The sequence below is a fragment of the Chroicocephalus ridibundus genome, chromosome 1 (genome assembly GCF_963924245.1).
Source record: "Chroicocephalus ridibundus chromosome 1, bChrRid1.1, whole genome shotgun sequence".
NCBI lineage: Eukaryota > Metazoa > Chordata > Aves > Charadriiformes > Laridae > Chroicocephalus > Chroicocephalus ridibundus.
In genome coordinates this window covers 50,153,071-50,179,608 of record NC_086284.1, presented here as the reverse complement: position 1 = coordinate 50,179,608, position 26,538 = coordinate 50,153,071, and positions in this window count along the sequence as shown.

Here is a 26,538-nt window from a genome sequence, read left to right as displayed (position 1 = left end):
TAGAACGTAACATAGAGATCAGTGATCAGTTCTATGGATGCGCGTGCTTGCCTACGTGGAAATTTACTTCAGAATCACAGAATTGTGACATCATAAAAATGTTGTTTGGAAGATCATCTAGGCCAGCCTCCTGCTTAAAGCAGGACTATGGTCAATACTGGATTAAATCAGACATGGCTCTGTCTGGATTTTGGTGGATACAATTTCTCATGTATTTGCTTGAGTGTTTTAACGTTCAAGGAAAGCAAAAACAAATGGGTCATGAGTAAGGGTGATGTGAAATTCAGATTTGCATTTGAATGAATATTCGCAGATCTCTTTCATATCATTCCCTCAGGCCATGAAAAGTACAGGCACAGATTACTGAGAACTCTCTAGACTGCCTGATTGATATGGTTTGTATTTGCCATGTAAATGTATAGAGTTTAATACTGTATCTATACAAATATAATGCTGATTGACAAACTTGCCCAGAAACAGTCATCTCCTAGGAGGAGGAAGTCATTAACATTTTAAAAAGCAAAATCCTAAAGGAAGACTGTTCAAACTCCGCAAAGGAAGGTGGGACTTTGAAATGTGCGAAGGTATGAGCAGTCAATATTAAGGATTCTTTTGTTTTTATTGAAACAAAATTCAAGGATTATTTTTTTTTTTCAATAAGAGAACTACTTGATATGCAAACTAGAAGAATTCAAAAAGGATTGAGGAATAATTAATTTTATGATATATATTGGAACACAAAAACAGAATTGCAAATTGCATATTTAAATTTTAAAAAACAAGAAAATGTACAACATGTTAAAGGAGCCTTTAGCATTTGATCTCCACAGAGGAGTATAAAAGGGAAGGACACTAGCTCTGAATATAGCCTACTTGCTCACAAGTTTCCATGGAGCAACCCTGTAAGTCAAACAATATGCTGCTGTTCAGGAGGAAAAAATACCATTTATTAGGTAAGGTTTTTTTACCTAGGTAACTTATAACACATGAGCAAGATATCAGTTGAGATAGTTACCATTTATTGTAGTGCCCTGCCTTGAAGAACGAGAAAGTAGTTTCCATTTTAATGAGCAGTTGTAAAGGAGGATGTTAGTTCACACAGCGTCAGGGACAGAATTGCTGATGGCATGAGCAAGAAGTATAATGAGTTTTGTTTTTATCAGCAAACTTTGCTGCATCTTCCAGTTTCCTTTTCAGTCCCTGTGCACTGACTTGTCAGAAAAGGTCCCTGCACTTTTCTTGATGTCCTCAGTCTGCTTTGCCTCTGTTGATCCTACATAACATTCTTTTCCTGCGGTTTTCTGATTCCCTTCATCCTTGGCCTTATCACTGTTTCTCTTTCTGCTCATTACTTCCTCCCCTGCCTGCTAAAATGGGAGACATCTTCTCAAAGGACAGCCCACGTACCATAAATTTTAAAACATTGGGGCTTGCGAGAATATTTCCTAATTTCTGCTTCTCCAAAAAATAAAACAACCACCCTGACTGTTTTCATCTTCCTCAAAATACCGAGGAATGATAAGCACATGAAAAGTTGTGTTTGAGTCTACTTGCTGGATGATCACAGAAACCTATAACTGACCTATCATTTAGTGCAAGACTTGCAGTTAATCTTTAAAACTGCAACTTTGTGAGGCTGCAGAAGTCGGTTCCTCACTTTGCCGCAGCACATCTGAATCAGAACATGAATGCCATGGGGCAGGCCTGCAACATATTTAACTGGCCTGCTTCCTATTAACGCTGTGAACCGAGATGTCTCTGTGTGGTTCCTGAGCCGTGGGATGACTCACTGCAACTTGATCTCTGCTGGAAGGGAACGTGATGGTGTCTGCAAGATCCAATTCCTTTCCAAAAGCAGGAGGTGGTCCCAGGAGCCTCCCACGCTAAGTCCTCTCAGGCTGGCCAGTGACAAGTAGGACAACTCATGAAAGGTAGTGTAAGCTATATTTAAAGGCAAGCTGTCATCCTTGCAGTTCAGCTGTGCCGAACCAAAAGTTGTTTTGAAATGCGCTAGCCTGGACAACTAGAAATGCCGTTTCTAGAAGGTAACTTCACCTCTTTTTAGCTCTAGACCTGCAGTACATGGGTTTCTCCCTCATTTCTGGTGTAATTGGTGTGATGACTTACAGGTAAGGTTGAAAATTCTGCTTCTCAGTCTTGCCTGAGAGTCAGTACATTTCCTGAAATCACAGCCTTCTTATCAGGAAGTCACTGAAGGTGCAAATCTGCTTCATGATTTCCCTAGTAGTGGGGGAGTTGCCAGGGCCAATCTATTTGTTCTTCTCCCCAACTTGCCACAAGTTATTGCCTTTGCAGCAGTACTTGTTCAACTGCTTGCACAGTCGTGACCTAAAATTGGTCACTGTAGTGATCACGTATTTTACAAGCCTTCCACAAACAAGAGGGAAAACGCCAAAGATCATTTCTCAGTGATGTTGACTAGCACATGCATTCAATATTATTTGATACTTACAATATTCTAGGCCTAACACACCAACAGGAGATCTTGCCAGCTGCCTGCTGGTTCCAGGCTCTCACGGACATTTATAACGACTTTTCTGCCCCATTCCTGCTTATTATTTCAGCCTCCCCCTCCCCCATTATCTGCCCTTCTCACCCTTATCCTCTTACCTGCTTTTAACCCACATACTGTCTCTTGGATTTCAGTATAGGTACTGTGCTTTCTAGGGGTAACTGTAGAAACTTCTTGTGCCCTGATCTTCTTTTTGGCCGAATATGTGAGGCTGGCACAGGAGAAAAAGCAAGCGAGGTACTGGAACATGTCCAGAGAAGAGCAGCAAAGCTGGTGAAGGGTCTGGAAAACAAGTCTTATGAGGAGCGGCTGAGGGAGCTGGGGTTGTTTAGCCTGGAGAAACGGAGGCTGAGGGGAGACCTTATCACCCTCTACAACTACCTGAAAGGAGGGTGTAGAGAGGTGGGGGTCAGTCTCCTCTCCCAAGGAACAGGTGACAGGACAAGAGGAAATGGTCTCAAGTTGCACCAGGGGAGGTTTAGACTGGATATTAGAAAAAGTTTTTACACTGAAAAGGTTATTAAGCATTGGAACAGACTTCCCAGGGAAGTGGTTGAGGCACCATCCCTGGAGGTATTTAAAAGATGGGTAGACATAATGCTTAGAGATATGGTTTAGTGATGGTTTTTGTCCGAGTTAGGTTGACGGTTGGACTAGATGATCTGAAAGGTCCCTTCCAACCTAGGAAATTCTATGATTCTAAGTTTTTTCCTGTAGGCAAGGCTGAACAGAGACTGAAACAACTTCTTCCACCAGTAGATTGGTCTTAGGCATCTGGCAGCACTCCTTGTATCTTGCATATGTCGCACTTTTTTCTAGTGGCATTTATTGTTATATCCAGAGCAATTTCTAAGTGAAATATCACACTGGTTTAAGGAAGGCAGAGTTCCTCAGAGGTCTGTGGGCAGGAAAATAAAGTTTCTCCACCTTGAGCTTGGCTCAAAGACCACTGGAAGTACCTGGAATCTTTCAATAAGTCTAGGATCAGTTGTGGCAGAGGACAAACTTTTGTATTTTAAATCTATGGCTCAAAAATATTAACCCCATTGCAGGTCATCTTATCTATTACTATGAAAAGTTAAAAGAAATGAAAAAGTGAAGTTAATGTTTATCCTGCAATAATAAATTGCTTAGAGAGAGAAGTTTTCTTAGGAACTGTTTGCTGCAGGAAGGTTAGTACAGCAGCTCGAATCCTGCTTCATGTGAATTACACACACAACCATAGATAACCCTAATACATTTTAAACACAAAGTGAGTACCAACTGAAATATGAAATCCATTGCTTCTTCCTTGCAATTTCAGTCACTCATATAATCAAATTCCAAGATCTGTGTTTTTAAAAGTAGTGTTCTTTTTCTCTTGGTCCCTCCCTCAGAGTACTGGTATGACAAGTGCTTTTTAACCAGAAAATCTTAATAGATGCCATTGAAGTTTGCAGAAAAATAAATTAAATGTTACCTGATTGAAGTGTGTGCTCAGTGAGTTTTATCACTGTGAGCAGAACACACGTTTTTTTGTAGTCTAGAATCATCCCATTTTACAAGGTTGAAAAGTGCATAACAAATAATTTTGATTAGCTTTTAAAGGACAAGTTGATCTTGCATTTTTGCCTGCTGCCCTAGAATATTGTGCTCATTTCTATGAGGCAGATATTCAAACAGCTCTTCCCTAATAAGGTAAAAATTGTAGAAAACACGCATTTGAGATTTTGTAATTAAGTACTCAATTTGAGCACACTTACAAATGCCAGAGGTAATGATTCTTTGAAGTTTATCGTTCATAGTAATCTTTTCATACTACAAAAAAGGCAAGGAATACTGTGACCAAACAAAATTAGAACCATAAATCAGATTAGCCCTTTGCTTAGTTTTTCACCAAAGAACCAGTTCAATAAATCACTCTGCATGGGCTATACGTTATGCTTACTGCTTTTCCTGTATCTACATCAGCACAACGGTGTGCCATAAAATGGTACTTGATATATGCAAAGGGAGTCAATGGATATTTTAGAAAGAAAAAAGAGAGGGAATTTTTTACTATTTTAAATGCAGTACTGTTTCCAGAGGATATTGGGTTGGAGAATATGAGCTGGCTGTAGCAGTGCAGCAGGAGGAAGCACTAAAATTCTGCAATGTCGTACTTCTGCAGATACAGTCAGTTACTGGCTGCTATCCCAAGTGACAGGGCCAACTTCACAGTTTGAAACGTGACGGTTAAACTCTGTGATTCTTTTGGGTACACCTGAAATGACACATCTGCGTTTTCCTTTGGGGTTTTGTATGCGTGATGTGTTCCTACCTACCCCTCTTCTCAGTGGTAGAGCCGGTCCCTAACTCCACTCCCCCTCTTCCTTTTCGCAGTCTTTCACAAATGACCGGCATGCTTGCATTTCCCCCAGCCTTGCAACACAGCCCGGCACAAAGTCCCACGTGTTTCAGCTCACACCTTTTGCCAAAATGCAGTAAATCTATGCATGCAATTTCATGGTGGGGTCTACAGACAGCAGGAGCGTGAGTCAGCCTGACTCCCAGTGTTCAGAGAAAGAGAGAGGTTAGGCAGCACTGGAAATGTCATTGCAGTAAAAGCAAAGAAGTTCTGTTTTCTATTCCCCACGCTTCTAACAGTGATCAAACCGTGAAGACCTCAAATTTGACTGGCAATAAGGAGAGTTGACAAATGAGTGTCTTTTAACCATCCCAAGGTAATAATAATGGACAAACAAATGAACAAAGAAATAAGAATTGGTCCTTGATGCAGCGTTGATTAGATCCCTCATCTCCTGAGTCTGTTTCTGTGCTTTCTATGTTATCTATTCAGTATCTCTAAATTGTTGAAAACAATAGTAGACACAACCTAAGTACAAGCTGGAATGATGAGTACCTTGGTCTTTTCAATTAACATTCCTGCCTTTTGAAGCTGAGACATTAAAACTGCTTAGCACGGAATATTTTTTAAGTACTGATTTTTGTGTGAAAATAACTTTTTTTGCTGAAATCAAAACTATTCTTAGGAACAGTGGTTCTGACATAACTTTGGTTACACAGGTACCAAGGTGGAGATCGAGACCGTAAGATAGCTAAGTACTTGCAGGCCAGCTCATATTAGTGATATTAGCTATAACTGACTATTAGCTATCAATCACTATTCATAACAGTGGTAAGTCGTTTATCTAGATCACAGGAGATCCTTAATCTGCATTTGTAAAGCAGGGACATACATGGTGATTTTCTGTTTTAGCTCAAGTTCTTTGGATCACAGAGGACTCTGTCTCATGTGCTTTTCACAGATGTTTGTGAATGGATCTAGTTTTCATTCGGTATAAAATTTTTAAGCTATTAATCCTAGAAATACTTGACAAAATGCAGCTCGTGTTTTCTGTTAGCTTCATCTGTAAAGTGAGTCAAGAGAGAGACATAATAGATGCTATGAAAAATGAAGACTACTTTCCTTCTCTCTAATATGCCTTTTCACTTATTGAAGATATTTATAACTGGAGATTAAAGTATCAAATAGCCAGTATTAATTAATTAATAAAACTTGTATTACATTATTTTAACCTTTGTAATATAATACCTAATATAAATGTGCATTTATAAGACTTCTTGTTGTTGCTTACTTGGGGAACTTGTATTTGTTGGCATATACAGTTTCATTCAAACTAATGTTTATAGTTCTTCAGTTCCTTTACCATCAGAAGGTGATTCAGTCCATTTAAGATCTGAAATTAATCCTGCCTAATGAGACTTCTTTGGTCACTGTGATCTCTTCAGGACACAATTTTTCTGGCTTCTGATTTTAGGTCTTGTGTCCTAAACTCACTGCTGCGATTGAGGCGTTTGCCGCAGTGCTGCTCTGTAGACAAACAAACAAGTTCATTTACCAGGGACGTCAGTCTCACTCCTTTCTCTACTGTTAAATTCTTGCTTTAAAAATCAGATGCTTATATGCACGTTATTTGTTAATATAGTATAGTGTTTAATGATATTATACACTGAAAGCCTCAAAATATGTGAGCTATGAAGACTAACAAATCACAAAGGTACAGTATAGTAGATTCTTAGCGACATTGTATATTCCTTCTAGTATTATAATGTAGTAGGTGGGTTGGGCATAAAACTGTCTGAATAGGGAAAGGATTCTTTATCCTTATTTTTATTTTTTCATGTATTTGTATAAGGCAAAAGACTATCAATTATATATTCCTGAGGAAAAAAAAAAATCATTGTGAATATTGTTTGTGAAATAATTTTAAAAACATGAGATCTTGTTGTCTAATATTACCTAGATTCTCAGGTACTTGACTTTTTATCTCTCAGTCAGCCAACATGAGCCAAAAAGTGGCCTAAAGGCTTAGATGTTCCAGTGGTTACTCCAGCACAATCTAATCTGTGACCTCTATCCCTTTGGTTTTTATAATGTCCTTATAAAAACATAGTACATTTAAGTATGCTTAAAGTGCTACTGGCTATAATTAAAGTTCTGTCAGCCTTTCCATTATAAATCCCTCTTTTCAAGGTTTAATATCTCAGCAGTTTCAATTCCCACTGGGCTAAACTTGATACAGAAGCTGTCAGCATGAATGCAAATCCCTCCTACCTTCAAAAATATTTTCAATTCATAAAGTTGCTGTTTTTTATTGAGTCCTACAGTCTGCAAAAGTATTTTTGATTAGCTCCCCTCCCAAAATGTCTCACATTGTCTTTTCTCTTCTTACATAAATCAAGAAATAGATGTGTCCTAACTTTGAAATGCAGAAACACACGGATGGAGTTTCCTTTTCCCTTGTTCTGTTCTGTATATTGAGTGCAGTTTCTACCTGTATTGAAAACTGCTGAGTTCAAGTTAGATACCCAGATTCCCCCAGACTAGGATCTTCCAGCATCTGCTAGGATGTGGAAAGCAAAAGTTAATTACCTTGGCCATAAACTATTACACCTCATATCTACATTTCCTGTATTTATTTCTTAATACCAGACTGCATTTGCTAAACTTTTGATTAGAGGTAAGTAGGTGACTCTCGGAGAAATTAGTAGATACCTTGTTTAATGAATTTCTTAGTTTGGGGATAAGTCTAGAGCTGCTTAGTGCCCCTCTGCCTGACCACCTTCTACTTCAGTAGTGCAAGTTGTATTTCTAGATAGGCAGGAGAACGACCAGTCTTGGTCTCCAGTATCAGGAGAAGAATATTTTGACAGCTGAAGCAACTCGTGCAGACTACCTTGGAACTGGCCTAAACCAGAAAGAAGATAATTGTCAACGGTTTAATGGTCTTCTAATTTTATTGATGTCCACATTTCAAGTTGTTATGGAATATTACAGAAAAAAAGCATTGGTGTTTCCTTATTTCTTACAAATGAAATGTATTCAGTTTCTTTTAGGTTCAGTCTTCTACACAGACTCTCAAACAATTGATGCCTTAATCAAAAAATATTGCATCAGGACTTCTTGATCACTTCTATTCTGGGTCTATGAATATTATATTCCTGATCAGCAACTCAGCTTTACCCTATCTCATCCTCCCCTCTAGGCTTGTGACTAGGGCATATTTCTGGAAGTGAAGTCTATTTATGAATTTAAAGATGTCAGAAGTAGAAGGACTCGGGTCATCCCGTTCTGGGTGACTGCTTAAACTTTGGGCTGTTACAAGAAAGGACCGTGTGGCTATCAAAGTGGAGGAGGTCATTTCAGGATCTGTAGCTCCGTTTCACAATCACAAAAAAACCCAGCTGCATCTGCAATATCCGTATCACATACACAGATTTTGAAATATATTATTTTTCTGTGGTGTTTCTAATTGGCTGCCCTTAGCCTGCCAGTGAGCATGAGTTCTGTTTTTCTGAACCCCATTCTAGGTATTGTGTCTGGCGACACACTGATGCACAAGGACTCATGGCTATTTGCGTAAACTTAAATTTTAACATTGCAAAAGAAAGAAAAAAGACCCTCATTTTATATATATGTGTATATATATATGTATATACACACACACACATACATATTTATACACATACGCTTCGAAATATACTTTGCCTTTGAGTTTGTTTACGCTGTGGAAGATGGGGAAAGAGAAAACTGATAAATTGTCTAAATAACTCAGATACTACTGTTTTATCAGCAGTAGCAGGCTGTTCATCACAGAAGCTCTCTGTCAGGTCTGAAGTAGACTTCAGTGCTAAGTACCACCTGTGAACAAAGTAGATGGCTATTTCAGTTCCTTATTAGCATCCTTTCTCCTCTGTAGATACCACTTGCCTTTTCTTTCAGAGATGTTTATGGTGGGTTGACCTTGGGTAACAGCCAAACTCCCACCCAGCTGCTCGCTCACTCTGTCTCCTGACGTCTCTGCGCCATCGTAGGTACAATGGTTGTAGAACTCAAAAGCTCCAGGTTTCTTGGAAAAGTGCTTCTAACTCGTAGCGAATAGCAACAACATCCATTATGACATTTTTTTTACCATGCAGTTCTAAACAGGAACCGAGACCATCACGGTGGATAGTAAAGCAATGAAAATAACTTCCTGCCTTTCTTATATACCACGAGGTGCAGAGGTGTATTGCCATTTCTGCAGTTAAGTTTCTAATGCAAATTGATTTACAATGAAATTAAAAAATGGGGAATTGATTTTAAACTGTTTAACACAGTTATGGTTTTATTAACACATATATCTGGAAAGAGCCATATTTCAATAGAAAAATGGTAATTTAGGTGGAAATGGATTGATAAATGGTTGAGAGTGGAGAATTTCTAAGTGCTTGCGAAAACTATTTGTTACAACAAAATTATGCATTTTCACACATAAGAGCAAAATATTAGTGGAAGTGTTCAAAAAGTCAACACAATGAAGTACATATAACTTAATATTAACTTAAAATTACTCTTAACACTAAGCCTTTAATACTGCAATGTTAGTTTGCCTTGTCAATCCTGTGTCTATTTCAGTTAGAAAACACTGACTTCTATAAATATGCAAGTGGAGTGTATCAATGACGATATAAAGACTTAACAGTCTAAGTAATAGCTATATTTGCAGAGGGAATAAAGAGATTATCAATGGATTATTAATGACTCATCCTTTGGGATTTCACGTTTCTCACTGTCAATTCCTGTATTATTTTGTTATTTACTGTGACATTAAATAACACAACAAACAGCAAGAATCACGCGGAAAGTCATCTGATACACTTTTGTCATGTTATCATGTTCCTTTTTTATGACTGTCTTAGATCTGATAAGTACCCACAACTTTGCCTAAAACTATGGACTAAAATGAAAAGACTGCTTCTTTAAAAAAAAATAATAATTTCTTTCACTGCAAATCAGGAAATTTGATGTCTTTTTCACCAATTATAACTCACGGGTCAAACTCAAGTACGTAGTATGTAGTAGTACAACATTATCTTTTTGAAAAATAGTAGGTTATCCCGTTAGAAGCCGAAGATACCAGACCTTTGTGAATAAGAATTGGAACTAGCCATATATGTGGAGCCCAAATTAGCTGTGGAGTAGCACTGGTAAGAGAAAAAGACGCAAGAGATGAGAAGATGCATGCACCATAAAATAGTAAGGAGTAAAAATGAGTCAGAGAGATGGTCAGGCCAGTTAGAACTAATCCTTCCTAAATCTCAAATAAAATATGCAATCAGGAAAAGTTCAGCGTCCTACTTTCGCGAAAGAAAAGTTGAATGCAAAGCGGTGCTTTTTGGTCTAGTTCGAGTACAGCCCGGTGCCAGAACACATAGGCACTTTGTCTGCTCAGAAGCCTACAGCTGTTGTGCTTTTCAGTTTGGTTCACTTCAGTTCTTTTGTCATTCAGGTGCTCTGCCTTATTGAACTAAATCCCCATGTATTTGGAAGTCACTGAAAAGAGGCTACATTTGTAGGCAGTCTAACTGTGCCTGTTATTGTTTGTGACTTGAAGTGGATTTGTAAGATGGTGGAATAAAATATTAATGAAAATGCATTGGAAATGTGTTAAAGCAACCATTTCTGAAATATCTAAAAAGAGAGCTTTTTTGGAGGGGAAGGAAGCACTTTAGTTTTAGTTTTTTAATATATTTATATACATATAAATATAAACACACACACAAACAAATGCACATCCTTCTAAACAGTGATACTTTTTAATGTGTCCGTAGAAATCCAGCTGCAATCACAGAACTTTGTAATAGACTATCTCATTTTATTTACTGGACAGATTAACTTTCTGATCTGCAAAGAATTTAATAATGATCATAATATGTGGGAGAAATGTACTTTACCAAACACACTGGATTTTTGTAAATCTCTTTAATATTGGCAAGACCTAACAAAGATGCATGCTCCTACTTCAGGATTTACACAATGCTAAATATTTTTAGATTGATTTCAGCAGAAGTACTCGGGGAGGACTCTTGCAAGAGTCTCAAGAGGATCTAGTTTAGCATTAATTTTATACAAATGAAAAAAATACACCAAATGTAATATAATTTGAAAATCTAATCTGGTTACCTTTTAACCTTTATGAAATGGTAGACCTTGCATTTTCAGTGTAATAAATGATTTGCAGGAATTCTTCCCTAATGTAAATCTAAGATTTTTTTCTTATAACAATTCATTCTGCTTTAGTGATTTTGAATCTCTCTCAAACATACGGTTGGAAAGGGGAGTAACATGAAGGAAATGATCAAATGATTGCACGCAGGTTATTGTTGTAATTAGTTTTTCTGTTACTTGCGAATACAAGAGCATTAAACTAGATGAATGCACCTCAAAGTGACACAGAGCTCAGCTCTATCTAGCCTTTTTATTTCAGCTCAGATCTAAACATTTGTCTCCTAAGACATAAAATACACAGTAAGACAAGATCATGCCAGCTCATACAAAACCTAGCGGGAAAAGTTCTGCTTTGTTTTGTGAGGTTTTTGGATATAAATGAAGGCATTATTAAATGTCTTAACCAAGGCTATGTAATGTATGTCTGGGCTCTTGGCACTCTTACGGTCAGAGAAAAGCTTGGATAAAGTGGCAATTGTTAACTTTACTGTTTCTGTAGCAAAACTAAATCAACATGAAGTCATGGGCTCTGTTTCTTTTTTTAAGAAATGGAACAAAGAATAAAGTTTTCAGTTCTCCTCTGGGACAGCTTTTGAGCTGCTGGGGACAGATGAATTAGCACTCAAACAGCTGAGATAAAGTTCCCAGCTGAGATAGACTGCTTGCTCAGAGCTCTTCAATGAGGTTTTAGCTGCTTGTTTTTCGTGGGCATTTATGGTCGGTGTATAAGGGACATCTATGTACCTCACCCTCTTTGGCATTTAGGTATTTGTGCCTTGGCTGAAGAGGCTCCGGTGTTATACCATTCCTTTAAGTAAACCTGACACATTACAGCATGAGCTTATATTCTCTATATAGAAATTTATGGTGATTAGGATTTGTCTAGTGAATACAGTTTGCAGAAATGTGCTTCTAATATTTAATTTCCACCTGCCGATCCTGTGCGGTGTCGGAAACTTGAATGCTGCTTGATTCCCATATAAGCTGAAAGTGTATCAGGTGCTCTTAAATCTTACAACTGTGCGTGGTTTCCATATAATAATCTATATTGGGCTTATCAGGGCAATGGCACAACATCTTACCAGTGTGTGTCCAGAAGATAACTGTGCTCATAATTCTAGATCCAGTGTTTAGTAGTTACCGAGGTTTCCGAAATGTTCCAGATAAGACACGGTAAGAGATAATAAACTGAGAAGACGGCTGTCTTCATATATCCTCTGAAAGGAATTTGATTTTTCAAATTATGTTTGTGATAACACTGAACACATAAAGACATTGATGTATTTCAACACTGTTGCAAGAAATCATAAACAATTTTCATTGCTCTAACTCCATGATGGAAAAGAATCAGCCAACTTGTTTTGTCTGCCCTCAGGTCATGGTAAAGTGTTGTAAAGCTCACAAAATTGAAAATGGCAATGAATAAGAAACTGAAAAATTTCTTTTGTGTTTCCAGAAATTAAAAGTGGATTCTTTTCACCAGCTTAATTTTTACCCTACATTTGTTCACTTAAATGCCTCTCTGGCAGGTAGTGCTTCATAGCTTCATAGATGTGACTGCATTTTTCTGAGAGGCTCAAGGACCCACAGCTGCAATTTTTATTGTAAACTGCAGTGAAGCATAAGGTTTGGGTTACTAATGAAACCACATACAATTTGCGAAGACATAAAGAGGCAAGAAACACAAGGAAATGCAAAGCTGTCTGGACACAAAGACTCTGTTCCTGGGTTAATTAAAATAGTAATAAAAGAGTAAAAATATGCTTTAAAGAGAAAGCAAAGGAAAAACATAAAAATTCAAAGGAAAAAAAAAAGGTGTGAGTTATCAGCTGTAAGAGACAAAAGGTCTCAGGACACTTTTTTAACCAGGTAAGCTCTTTATAGAGCTGAATCAGCTTTCATTGCACAAAAATTTTCTCAGGACAGAAGGTATTTTTCCTTAAACCAAAAGATGGAGTGCTCCATCTGCTAGTTACCTCTCGTGATACTGTTGGATTACAGGATGCAAGAGGAACAAGGATCTTGTTGAAAGCTGCACACATATCATTAAATAAGACCCCATCTGTTAATTTGCTTTTCAGCTAAGAATATCACATGAACATTCCGTGAGACAACAGGATTATACAATTTTGCATTGCATTTCACAACAGAATAAGTAAAAGAGCCAATAGTATGAGGTCTCTGACAGGTTTTTGCCAAAATATTTTGCAACTTATTTCAAGTTTATATTAAGTGCTTATGATCTGTTGCTATTAACTGTCCATGGTCTGCAAATTAGAGAAAATATTTTATTAGCATAAAATTCGTTATTCTCTGAAAATCAGTGCAATAATGAGAGGTAAGGTGCCTTGAATACCGATCTCTCACCTAGTGCTCCTGCATGCCTTCGGTGTCCTACCAATTCCTGTTTCTCTAGACCAAGAGACCTTCCTCAGGGAAAGCAGCAGGAGACAGAAGGATTCAGGCATATTTTATCGCATTAAATGGTCTTACCTCACCCTTGCTACAATTTTGAGAGTAGGATCACAAAAGCAAATTATGACAGCATTAGTAAATGTGGTTACAACACCTCAGCTTTTCCATGGTGCATGGTTTACATACATCCTTTGACTTGTATAAATAAGCGGTGAGGTGCTACGCCTTTAGCTCACTAAGGTATGCGTACTCTTGAGTGAGGGTAGAAACACAAAAAGTTGCCATCGACTGGTGCATTGACAAGCATTTGCATCCTGGCATTTCTCGTCAGTTTGTCATGTGTATGCACATCCACTAGAGGCGTTTCTGCCATTGCTTTTTCAAACTGACTAACCAGTCAAAGATTCAGGATCTTTCAGGTTGTTCTTGTAAGGAGGTGACTAATCTTAGAGTCATGTTTGTCTTTAGTGCAATGCTGTCCATTCTATTTTCTACATAGAAAGAAACAGCAAACCACAGCTTGTAACTTTAAATGTATTTTGGTCAACGACTTCCGAAAAGCTTTCTCTGTAGGCTTTTTCTCCTAGGGTTTTCCACACTCTCTGGACCCATGCTTTGTTTCAGCATGCTTCTTCCAGTCTCTGAATCAAACCTTCGTGTCCGTTTCAACATGCAAATCTCAGCACAACTTCACACGTCAAGAGACTGAATCCTTGAGCAGGCCTATTGAAGTGGGATGCGGGCAGATGAGAGAGGGAAGTAATCAGTGACATGAATCTGTCTCTAACAGCTATTTTCAATGAGGATGGGCCTTCATGAACCCAAAATTTCAGAGTGAGAGCAGGTCAATGGAGAGGCCACCAGCTCCTTTAGCCCCAGCACTTGAGGAAAATCCTGTGCAGATTCTTTCCTGACCTAAAGACTGGCATATCCACTGCCATGGGGACCCTGCAGCCACAGCATGTGTTAGCCATGGACTGGCAAGGCACCACTTCAGCTACTTCGGATTCCAGGTGTATAAGTCTGTGGGTTTAGAGAGGGTGGAAAGGATTTCCTTCACTTGCTGGTGGTTTGAAAAGGCACTGTGCAGGCCTAAGGAGAATAGGCATTTTGCATTTAAAAAACAGGGAAGGAATTATGAGGTTTAGAATACTTTTGACCATTCTGCTCAAAATGAGTTAATTAAACTCCAGAGATGAGGAAGACCTATTGAAACATTAGGAACATTGACCTTTTCCTTTGACTGTCACCTTATTTAAATAATTCCAGGTTTAATTAACTGACTTGGAATGAATTGATAAAGGGTTACTGTCACTTACAATTTCTCCTCTTTGAAATGTACTCGTTCTGTGCAATTGTGATAGCCTCCTATGTTCACCCTAATTATTTAAGTGAATAGTTTTAAAAGTTGGATTTTCATTTTTAAATCTTTAATAACTGGCTTATAAATACAACTGGAAGTATTTAATATGGTAAGTTCTACATAACATATACATAAACACACATATATATACAAATATATGACGGTCTATAACATTTATCTAGATCCGCCATACTTAAAAAGTTAGATTTTTTGTTGTTAAGTTGGCCATAAATATAAAGAAAAGGTGTTGGCATTTGTATATCATGAATTATAATAGCTCTCCATAAAGATTAAGAAGTCCCAGCTTCTCAAGCCAGGTAAGGATTCTAGTTCGAGACCCTGTAAGTTGAGAAGTACCGTCAAAACACCCGAGACAAGAATTTGGTTATTTTGATATAGTCTATAGGCTAAAGTTACAACTTTATCAGAAAAAAGGAGTCTTTTTCTTTTCAACCTTCCTATTCTGATGCACTCGCAGTAGTCTTTAGCTGGGAAGCCAAGGACTGACTGAGAAATGGGAAATTCATTACTCTCTGAGAGGTGGAGGTGTATCTTTCCAGAACACATGGATGACACAGCCTTGGGATATTTTGTTCTGAGACTGGCACAGCTCTGCTGGCAAGAAAAAAAATAAAGCCCCTAGGGTAGTAGTAGCAGCACAACTGCAGTTTTCTGGTTTAATAAAGTTCACTTTCTTATTGAGACCCTGAAGTGTTGTTAAGCTGGTTTCACTGGTATAAATAATATTCACAGACCAACTGTTCGCAGGTAGGGATCCTGGTAATGTACGCTGCCAAAGTGCTCATAATGCAGATCTGGCCTCAGGTATCAAACTAAGTAATACATCATTAAGTCATCTGTTACTGAAATCCCCAGTAGAGACTCTGCGGAATATCTTAGTCTGAATCTCTAAGGTCAAGCAGTATCTTCATTTTGTGGGCCATAGGTAGAACCATTGCAAAAGACGTATCCAGAGCCAACACCCAAATAGGATCCAAAACATCGAGCCACTGCTAAAGTTGGATGGTCCATTTATAGTAATATCCTGTGGCCTCGTGTGAAAATGCATGGCACACACCTCTTCCCATACTTATGATAGACATAATTTTTGGGATGCCTGTCAGCTCAGGGAGGCTGAAGCTTGCAAAAATGGTTCTAATGCATATGCAAGAAATGTACAGAAAGCCAGACCTGAGTGTGTCAGATCTATTACATTTTCACTGAGTATACTGCTTGTGTAGTGACACGAACTGGGCTTTTTTGACACACATTCAATAAAAAGGGCTCTATATGTCTTTCCGTTCTTTGTCTGCTCTGCTATAAAAAAGAGGACTTCTCCCTGGCCCTAGAGACAGGTGGCATGAACTGGACGTCACTGACACTACTGAGAGCTAGATGTCAGAGATGGATGTCACTCACACTGCTCAGAGCTTGCACTCTCCTGAGAAGACTCGCCATGTCCACATTACACAGCCCTGTGTTTTCCCTTGGCTCCACATGATGCCCCTTGGGCCATAAACCAGAATTTTTGTTTATGTATTGGTTTATTTTCAGTACAGAGCACCAGAGTTACTGAGAAGGCTGTGTTTCACCCTACAGACAAAAGGAAAGTGAGGAGCACAAAACTGAGGGTAAGTGGGATACACAGGGGTGTCTGGAGGTGCAAAGCCTGCTAAGATATGGTGATAAGGGGATTAAGATAAGGGAAAGAAAATAAGATTAAGATAAAGGGAATTAAACAGGTCCACCCTTGTCCAGGTTGCCTTTTGAGGTTGATTTCTAGAGTAAGCAATTCCCCAAATTGTGGTTGGAAGAGAAGAGAAGTAGTTTGCGTAGTTGAAAACATATCTGCGAGGCAGGTGACAACTAAAAGTGTGGGCAGCAAGAGCAGAACACCCCGTCCCTCTCTCTGTTCCTGGGCCCTCTTTTATTTAACTGTGCTGGCAAAGCTTATCAACTCAGTCATCAAGATTTCCAAAATCATTTAAACAATCCTCCTCACCTTCTTTCATTCTCTTGTTCTCCTTGAATATATGTACATGGTAGTGTGTGTACATATATATAACTATGTAGAATACTATATGTAAGTAATACCATATATGTGCATACTATTATGTATGTATGTGTTGATGTATATGCATGCATATGTGTGTAATTTGCTAGATTACTTTGAACTGTCAAATAAAGGTGCTTGTGTTTATTATTCATGACTCAGAAAGGCAAAGAAATAGCCTAAGGAAGAGCAAAGAGAAATGCAGAGCTTACAGAAAACACATCTCAGTTTTATAGATGGGGATTTCAAAACATACTACTTGCTTTATAGTGTATCCATATCATGAACCATCAATTACAATAGTCAGGAAAGTGATACGGCAGCTTAATGACATAGCACGTTATTATCTGACCTAAAGAGCTGTGAGACATAACCTCCATCAAACCTGCGCTTATTATCACTTTGTACTTTCTGATCAGGCGGAATGGATTCTCTGTCTCCTTGTATAACTTGCAGGGATTATTTCGTAATTTGCTGGTGTCACTTGCTGTACCTCATCATTTGCCTGATGAAAGAAAACAGAAAACCAACTTCATTAAAGAGTAAATAAAACTCAGGATGAAGACAAAATATCTAGCATGGATGCTGATAATTAGTTTCTTGTTACAAATGAATGTTTTGAAAGAAAGGCTTAATGGTTAGGTTTTGAGTTGGCGTCCCTGTCCCGCCCCCCCTTTTTCTCTAATATTTTTCTGGATGTGAATACTGATGGGATTTGAGGTTATAAGAACTTCCATTTTGCATCTTTGGCCAGTGTTGCAAATAATAATAATGTTATGATTTATTCTTTGATGTAGTGCTTAGCAACTTTGGCTGCACTGTGTTCAGACAATGTGTTTATGTACAATACAAATTAAGTTCTGATCATAACAGGGATTTATGACTCTTGGAATGGGATTTAGTCACCTAAATATAGGTGTTCAATAACATACCATGAGCACGGGGCATCTTTCTTGACATCCACATAATAGTCTTGTAGGTCCTATGTCATATCTTCTAGCCTAGGTGCCTCTCTTGACCACTTGAAGTAGCAGACTGCTATTTTTAGGTTCCAAACCACTCCTCATGAGTATTTTATACATTCTTAAAATGAAAAAAAGTAAAGATTCATCCCTAATGCAGTGTTATGTACAAAGCTCCAACCAACTTGGGACAAAAGGCGCTATTCTGGATAATGAGATCAGCTCCCTCACAAGTCTGAACTCAAAACCCTCGGCTATAACTGCATTACAAAGTTCACCTGAGCTGGCCAGAATCATGGGAGATCAGCTGCAATATTAGTTGATAGCCAAACTGCACAGAAAAATTGTGAAATGGGCACCAAGAGAAAGGTAGTACTGGAGTTAATTCTGCCATGAAGGTATGTTCACATCTGGCTGGTGCTGCTTCCTTTTCAGGCAAACCCACACTGAAGGTTTAGGAAAAAGGACACTATTCATTCCCATGTCCTTGATGTTGTGGTCAAATCTCTTCTGTTCAGTGCCTCTTGCCTCTGCCCCAAGGGAAGTAAGACATTTCTGCATTTCCAGCTTTATCTTATGAATGGCTCTTCCTTGCTACGAACCGAAGTGTTCAAAGGCACAGCAGCAGGCAAAAGGCTGCAGGAAAGCACCATATCTAGAGCAGTCACAACGCTGTTAGAGCTGTATGAAACTTTGCTTCTTAGGTTTGACAGAAAAAATGAGGAATTTAAAATGTTATTGTGGGTCTATATTGTATCGAATTTATATATACCCCATTTTTCTTGGCCAAAGGAAGCTCTTTCCTGCAATAGTTTTCCTCAAACTAAAATAGCCCGTGCATCTCTAAATAAAGGGATTAGGTAATTTTAAGGAAGATCTTCACTCTCAGCCACTTACTGATAGATGTGTATAGATAGAAACAGTACTACCAGCAGGAGATGAGATTCCCAACGGGTTCCTGGTGACCTGGCCTCATTAACCAAGTAGTAAAATACTGTAATGGGGGGATCAGAGTCTCTCCTGCAGAGGCAGTTCTGTTCTGATGGCTAATTAGTCATTCACTGGGGAGGAGCTGAGGCACCCAACCTTCTGCACAGGCATCCCCAGAATTAGGCTGGCAGGTTCATTCTTATTTTTTCGGATCCCTCGGTCAAACTGTTGGAAAACAGGCTAAGTACATCCTCTCCCTGCAAAACTTTTCTTTCTGAGTTTTGGCTCGTCTTTTTAAAAGGATGTGAATGATATTTTTACATTCTTTAACCAGTACATAGGTAAGAAGTTTCTTAGATTATAAAAATAAGTGATTTTGAGTTCCATTGCACTGCATCAGTGCATTATTATTACTACTACATCTACTACTATTATTATTACTATTGTTCATATTTACACCAACTGAATTCCATTTCAGGAATAAACAGCTGCAGAGTAATATGAGGCCAAAAGGTTTCCAATTAACGTTAATGCTACTGTATAATTTTCCCTACTTTTTGACCATCTTGTTCCATTTCTTTACGTAAGAACTATCACTGCTTGCTGTCCCTAAATAGCCTGATATAGTTTTCATATGCTTGATCTTCAACCAAAAGTCCTTTTTTTAACTGTGATTTCTTTACTCTTCATGAAGCTGAGCAGCAAATGAGACAAACAAGTTGTCCTTTTTCCTCTTGGGCAACCTGTACCCCATTTTTGCATGAACTTGGGTGATCTTTTTTTTATTCTGTTAGGAATAGGTATTCTTCCACAGTTATTTGGTGCTGGCATGCACTGGGTCACACGGCAGTGTCTGTTTGCGTGCATTAGGCAGTACACAGAACTAGTTAAACTGGATGACTCTGTGGGGTTTAGTAGATCAATTGCCATTTTCATTTGGGACAGCCCTTGAAATCCTAATGAGAATAACAACACTTGTAATTAGAAGTCTACAAAATCTTCTAAAATAATCACTTAAATTTAAAATGTAAATGTGGCTGTAATTAATTAGTCTATTTAGAATAAAGCTTTCTAATTAACAAATGTAAATTGGGAATTTTCTGTAGATTTCATAAGGACAAAAGTGTTTCTCATGGGAGCTGAAAGGAGACGCGTTTCCATGTGAATGCATATTAAACCCTGGTGGCTCACACCTCTGCACAAGCCTGTGGTGGTAAGAGGAACTGTCTGTGATAGGGTCATATTAACACCAGAGTCCTAGAGATTTTCTTAAGACCTGTAATACAAAGTCCTACTTTTTAAAATAAGAACGTTTTAAGCTAAGGGTTCATAGAATCACAGAATACCAGGTTGGAAGACATCTCAAGGATCTTCTGGTCTAACCTTTCTTGGCGAAAGCATGGTCCAGACAAGATGGCCCAGCACCCTGTCCACCTGAATCTTAAAAGTGTCCAATGTTGGGGAAGCCACCACTTCCTTGGGGAGATTATTCCAATGGCAGATTGCTCTCACTGTGAACAGTTTTCCTCTTGTGTCCAATTGGAATCTCCCCAGGAGTACCTTGTACCCATTAACAGCAATGTGCCCTCGTGGCCAAGAAGGCCAATGGCATCCTGGGGTGCATCAAGAAGAGTGTGGCCAGCAGGTCAAGGGAGGTCATCCTCCCCCTCTACTCTGCCCTGGTGAGGCCGCACCTGGAGTACTGTGGCCAGTTCTGGGCTCCCCGGCTCAAGAAGGACAGGGAACTGCTGGAGAGGGTGCAGCAGAGAGCTACCATGATGATGAGGGGACAAGAACACCTCTCTTATGAAGAAAGGCTGAGGGATTTGGGTCTCTTCAGTCTGGAAAAAAGACGTCTGAGGGGGGATCTTATCAACATTTATAAATACTTAAAGGGTGGGTGTCAGGAGGATGGGGCCAGGCTCTTTTCAGTGGTGCCCGGGGACAGGACAAGAGGTAATGGGCACAAACTTGAACATAGGAAGTTCCACCTAAACATGAGGAGGAACTTCTTTCCTTTGAGGGTGGCAGAGCACTGGAACAGGCTGCCCAGAGAGGTGGTGGAGTCTCCAACTCTGGAGACATTCAAAACCTACCTGGACGCGTTCCTGTGCAACCTGCTCTAGGTGACCCTGCTCTGGCAGTGGGGTTGGACTAGATGATCTCCAGAGGTCCCTTCCAACCCTATGATTCTATGATTACCCCTCATCTTTTCCATGTGAATCCTTGTAAAAAAGGGAGTCTCCATCTTCTTTGTAGCCACCCTTTAAATACTGGAAAATGGTGATAAGGTCCCCCCTAAGCCTTCTTTTCTCAAGGCTGAACAAACCCAGTTGTCTCAGACTTTCCTCATATGGCAGGCTTCCCAGTCCTCTGATCATCTTGGTGGCCATTCTCTGGACCTCTCCAGCCTGTCCACATCTTTTTTGTATAGTGGGGACCAAAAAACCACAGTATTCCAGGTGTGGCCTGAAAAGTGCTGAGTAGAGCAGTGCTGCCCTTTTTGATGCATCCTGTTGGCTTGCTTTGCTGCAGAAGCACACTGTTCATTTATATCAAGCTTGTTGTCCACCAAGACCCCCAGGTCCCTTTCCACAGAGCTGCTCCCCAGCTGGGTGGATCCCAGCCTGTGGTGCACTCCTGGATTATGTTTTCCCCGGTGCAAGACCTTACACTTGTACTTGTTGAATTTCATAAGGTTCTTGTTATCCCACTCTTCCAGCCTATACAAGTCTTCCTGCTCTCCCTTCCAGCGTCCACTTCCCCACCCAGTTTGGTACCATGAGCAAACTTCTTCAGGGTACACTTGATCCCATCTTCCAGGTCACTTATCAAGATATTAAACAGCGTTGGGCCCCATATCGAGCCCTGGGGGACCCCACTTGTGACAGGTTGCCGGTCTGAAAAGGAGCTATTTACCACTACCCTCTGGGTGCGGCCTGTCAGCCGGCTCCCCACCCACTGCACAGACCACTTGTCTAGACCGTAACATATCAGCTGCTCTAGGAGGATGTGGTGGAGAACCGTGTTGAAAGCCTTGGAGAAATCCAGGTAGACAATGTCCACCTCTTGCCCACCATCGACTGAGCAGGTTACTTTGTCATAGAAGGCAATCTGTTTTGCCAAGCTCGATTTGCCCTTGGTGAATCTGTGCTGGCTTTTCCCAACCATGTGCTTGTGAGTTATGCTGTTCAAAGCTGAAAAACTGACAGACCTAAAACTAAAAATCTTTAGGAAATTTAGACTTTTGAAAACTGATTTCATTTCACATCAGGACCACGCAGAGAACAAAACCTAAGCAGCACAAAGTGATTTTGCTACTTAATGCATACCAGAACCCTGAAATTCTACTTGGAGTTTAATATATATTTTTTTTTCTATTGAATTATATTTAAATCCTTTCATGACTTTTCAGAAACACTAAGTCAGTGGTTACCCTGTTTCATTCCAACACAGGTAGAAGAATTGAATCTGCAGACTGCCGAGGTAGATATGCACCACATGGCTGAGAAGGAGGGTAAATTATGTGTAGCTCCATGCTGCCATGGTATTACGTGCTTTCAGACTGCACTAGGTGTCTGCATATGGGCAACGGACTAGTCAGTACAGTCGGTGTTCATCTTCTACATACAGTCAGCCAAACAGCTTTCCAGACTTCTCTGACTGTGACTTGGTCCCAGCTGACCACAATAAGAGCTTAGATACCCAACCCTCATTGGATACATGCCTTCTAGATACCCAAAAGTGTCTAAATGTAGATGTCAAGATCTGCAGCTGCATCCCAATGTCTCTGACTGACCATGAAATAATGTCAACATGAAAAAGTTATAAAGCCCAAAATCTCCAAACTGAAATACATCTGAAACCTTCCTCCTGCAGATTTTAGCACCAGCACGAGTGCTTTGCTTCTGACGTTGTTTATGCTGAAACAACTTAGGAAGAAAGACGGAAAGAGAGAACAAGGGAGAAAGAGAGAGAAGGAGGAAGGATGGAAAGAGACACAGAGAGAGAGAGAGAATGCCAGCAATATTTTGCCAACTAATATGATGATTATGCACTATCTATGACGATAATACTGTTTTGGTGGAGTTGCTGTGCATCCTTTAATAAATAATTTTCTCTGTTCATTTGAGTTAGGCAGCCAATTGCCTTTCAGAAGGCAATGATTCCCAGTTGTTACTGGCTAGAATCAAATTAAAACAGTTCTATAGAGATAACGTTACATCCCCCATTATCATTACCTTTATTTCTGGCATGCCAGTCCACTAATTAATACATACCTTTTAAAGTTGTATCATCCTAGTGATTCCAGTATGATATAATAAACAGATATGTATCGGGTAGAGAGATCAGAAAAGGTAAATGAAAATATCTTTCATTGAAGAAAATGCATTTAAGTTTGAATATGAGCCTCATTTTAGCTCTCTGAAGCAGATTGACTTTTTTCCTTTTTCTTGTGCAATGGGGGCATATCATCATGTTGTCCAACAGTACATTTTTTTGTCTAGTGACTGCTATTGCAGGTGTCTCACTTTAATTCTTCAAAAATCAGTTACAAGATAGAAAATATTACTAATTTTTAATATTGCTTAATTGGGACTTCAGCAGTATAAGAAATTTAGTTGCTTGAACATATTGGAAGTATGATTGTGGTATGTCGGCAAGCCTCAAAAATCCCCACATGAAAAGCAAAGATTAATTGTACAGTATTTACACCTTTTCATTGATAACTAACACCATAAAACTCTATAAATTGCAATTTGTTTCTTTTTCCCACAATCCCTTTGGCTTTTAAGGGATGTGCCTCAATTAGTTGAACTGTGCTTCCTCTTGCTTGCTAAGCACTTTTGGTCAAACAAGGAATGGCAGAGGTCCACAATTAGATCAAAAGATCAATCCTAATGTACCATTTTCTCCTCACCCTCCTGCTTTAATAAAGTGGCTGCAGTTCTCCAGGGGACAACTCAAAATCCGAGTACTGATATTTCTAAATTAGCTGACTCTGTGACCTTGCTAGTAATTGTGTTAGTTTATCAATGTTCAACACAATTTATTACTCTCCAATATGTACCAAAGCGTTTATCTCTCAACACTAACAATATTAAAAATCTAAACTATCTGTTGAGAAACAAAGGACTATTCAATAGAAAAATGCATAATAAAGTGGAAAACAGTACACTGGTGTGTAAGAGGATTGATCTAGTAACTACTTATAAGTGAAATAAGGAAAGAATGTTTATGCTGTATTACATTTAGGACACTTTAAATCTCCAAAGAGCAGATAATTTAAATAAAACCTTTCTTTTTCTTTTATTTGTTCTTTCTTTTTTTTTCTTTCTTTTAAAACCAGGAATGAGCTACAGCTTTTATATATCACTGAACATATTACCCAGGCTCCAACGAGAAAAATGAAGACTGATAAAACGTTATCTAAGCATTTAAAAGTCATTTGGACACATTGATCAAAACTCACTCTGAAATTAAACATATTAAATTTAGATGGAGGAAAAAAGGCATTAAGTTGATGGAACCCAATTTTTGTATGAAGCAAACAAATGGCATCATTTCACCAACCTTCTCATCTTGATCACATTGCTATGCATTATTTAAAATATGCACTTGATTTGGGTAGTTAATAAGCTATCTGTAAACTTGGAGTAAATTTGCTTGTGGGTGGTGTTCTCCTAGTTCCTACAGAAGGATTATTGATTTGTTTTTACTTCTGTGAGATGTGTGTTTGTGGCATGGTGCCACCAACCATGAATCAGTGTAACTATCTCTGCTCATGGTGAGATAAGAACGATAAAGAGCAGAAATGCACAGAGCATATGTGATCTTTTAAAATGATCCCGTTTACTTAGACCAGTCAGCGGCTCAGCAATTCTGCTTGCCAGCAGCAGGCATACACAATTCTGCTGTAGTGGGCATTGAATCTTCTCTCCTTTTGGGGTTTCAATGGAACCCCCAAATCAAATGGAAGAAAACAGCTAAAATTTGCCCTAATCCACAGATAAAACAGTGGAAACAGCCAACGTGGTGTTCTGATTCCTGCCGTAGAGAAACACTGATTAAGTATCCTGAAAACTTGCAAACTCCTGCATTCCTCTTGAAACCAGTCATCTTCACTTACTTTGATAGGACCAGTACTTTGTCTTTTTAGGTTTGCTAGGGCTATGCCTGCATTAGAGGAGGCGTGGAACAATAGGAGCAGACCCACAGGGAAAGCTGTTGCAAGTGACCGCCTGCAACAACATCCACACTGCCCCATTTCGGGGTGGAGGATGACTTTGGACTAGCTCTCCTGAGGGCTTCCCACCTCAGTTGACGAAAGGTGTTAGGTGGTCCCTGGAGAACAGCTTGGGGTTCAGCTCCACCTCAAAAGGATGCCGTTTCCTGAGGCCACACCATGGTGTGAACCAAGACAGCAAGCGAGAATGACCAGGGAGTTCAATTCAACAATACATTCCTGATCTGACCTAAAACAGTAACACAGCCAATGAAACCTCATAACAGATGAGTTTTGCTAAATGTTATTATGAAATCCTTCAAACCCACTTTGAATGAAATTGTTGTTAATACACATATCATGTAATAAACCACATATCATGTAATCTTTCCAAAGAACAAAGCTGGTGGTTTTTTTACAACCTTCCTAATAGTTTCACAGGAAATCCTATGTCTGAAGAATGTTTTAAAAATTGTATTTTACTCATTTATTTGTTAACAAATTGAAGACCATGTTCTTAGAATAAGAGTAATGGTTTTCCATATTCACACGATTGTGTATTTTCCCTTTTCTGCGGGAAATCACAAGGAGAAAACAGTGTTATGAGGAGCAGTGGTGGACATACATCCTTGTTTTGAGTTTCACTGTGAATTCAGATAGATCTGAATCCACTTCTAAAACATTTAGAAAAAAGAAATAGTTTTAATGGTTTAGGACTAATCTGTAAGGTGAAATTAACATCAGCTAACTTTAGGTTTCTGAGATGGGCGGCATGAGCTGAACCCCAGATGTGCTCATTTCCCTTCAAGGACTGTAACAGTATCCTATATGATCGGCTTAGACATCAATGAATAGATTTTAGTGAGATGAATCCTATAGTACAGGGAAGTGGAAAAACCTTCACAACAGGCATAGTTATTCCCACCTCCAGTGTATTACCTCAGAGATCTTTGTGCACGTCAGTTTAAATACATGTTCTTGTTTCCTCATACTATTTTAAAATTGAATTTATTTTGAAGACCACTGATTTTTTTAAGATGTAATACTTTTATATAAATCAAATTTGCACAATTCCAAGGTGCTTCAATACATTGGTTCACACGTGTGCTAAGGAAAAACCTTATTTTTACTGAGAATCCTTATTTTTACTCACTATGTATCTTCCACGACGGAGGATGATTTCTTGGTCTTGACCTCCACCAGTTCCCAGTGTGGCACACAGCCTTCTTCATGCATCGTCTTTTTCTGATGCGTTGTGTTACTCTGACTTAAGATCAGTTTTTTCTCCATTCTGTTTGGAGCCTGTTGGTCACATTAAGTTACTGTGACTGGATATAATAGGACATGACACATTTGAGACACATGACACATTTGAGAAACACACTGAATGCAAATGTGTTGTGGGGTTTTTTTTTTTTTGAGTTAAAAGCCTCATGCTCTGTTATTTCAGTCCATTATTTACTTGCATTGCCATATGTACTGATACAGCACCAGGACTCCAATGTGTTAACTCCTGCACAAAC